This window comes from Ranitomeya imitator, chromosome 5 (genome assembly GCF_032444005.1).
Source record: "Ranitomeya imitator isolate aRanImi1 chromosome 5, aRanImi1.pri, whole genome shotgun sequence".
Classification (NCBI taxonomy): domain Eukaryota; kingdom Metazoa; phylum Chordata; class Amphibia; order Anura; family Dendrobatidae; genus Ranitomeya; species Ranitomeya imitator.
Genome location: NC_091286.1, coordinates 77,420,224 through 77,420,984, shown reverse-complemented (window position 1 = coordinate 77,420,984; position 761 = coordinate 77,420,224).

The following is a 761-nucleotide window of genomic DNA, read 5'->3' as shown; positions in this document are numbered from 1 at the left end:
TCTCAAATTCATACTTCATCATTCTCAAATTCAATGATTTCATTGTTCCGAGATATTTATTAATGACCTCTGACCCCAGTTAAAAAAAAAAAAATCTATATTCCCTCAGGAGTTAGCCATGTAGAATTCGGACAGTCTCTTCAAGTTATATCAAGATGTTGTTTTGTTTTCTTTGCCCACCCAGCAGGTATTTGTGAACAGGACACTCTACTTTCCTTGTTTTCTCTATCATCTCGATGTACATTTATAATTGAGAATTCTACAATTTCCATATCCCTGTGCTGTTTCACTGTCTGTTCGATGCACCATAGTATTTTTGGAAACTGAACACAAAGTACTGATGAAATAAACTGTACAGAAAATATCACTCTCCAAAAACTGAACAAAAATAGTAAAAACGTTTTAATTATTGGGAGCCGATGGTGGTACTGTTAGTCAGGCATTTTCTTGACTGTTGTGTGTTATAGGTTCACTTATAGTTTATTAACGTTAAGTCAAGTTTGGTATATAAAGAAAATCATTAAGAATCAGTTCAAACCTGAAAGCCTGTTAATTTACACAATTTTTACATTCCAAGGCCAATTAAGCTATATAGTTAAGCTATATAGTAGACTTAATTTTACTACATAAAGGTCCTTGAATCTAGATTTCTCACTAAGTTCCAGACACCAGTCATGTTATTGGTATATTGTTCATTTTTTTGCCAGTTTAAATCCTGGAATTGTCTCTCAAAAAAGTTCTTGCAGTGTCAATGAAATTTG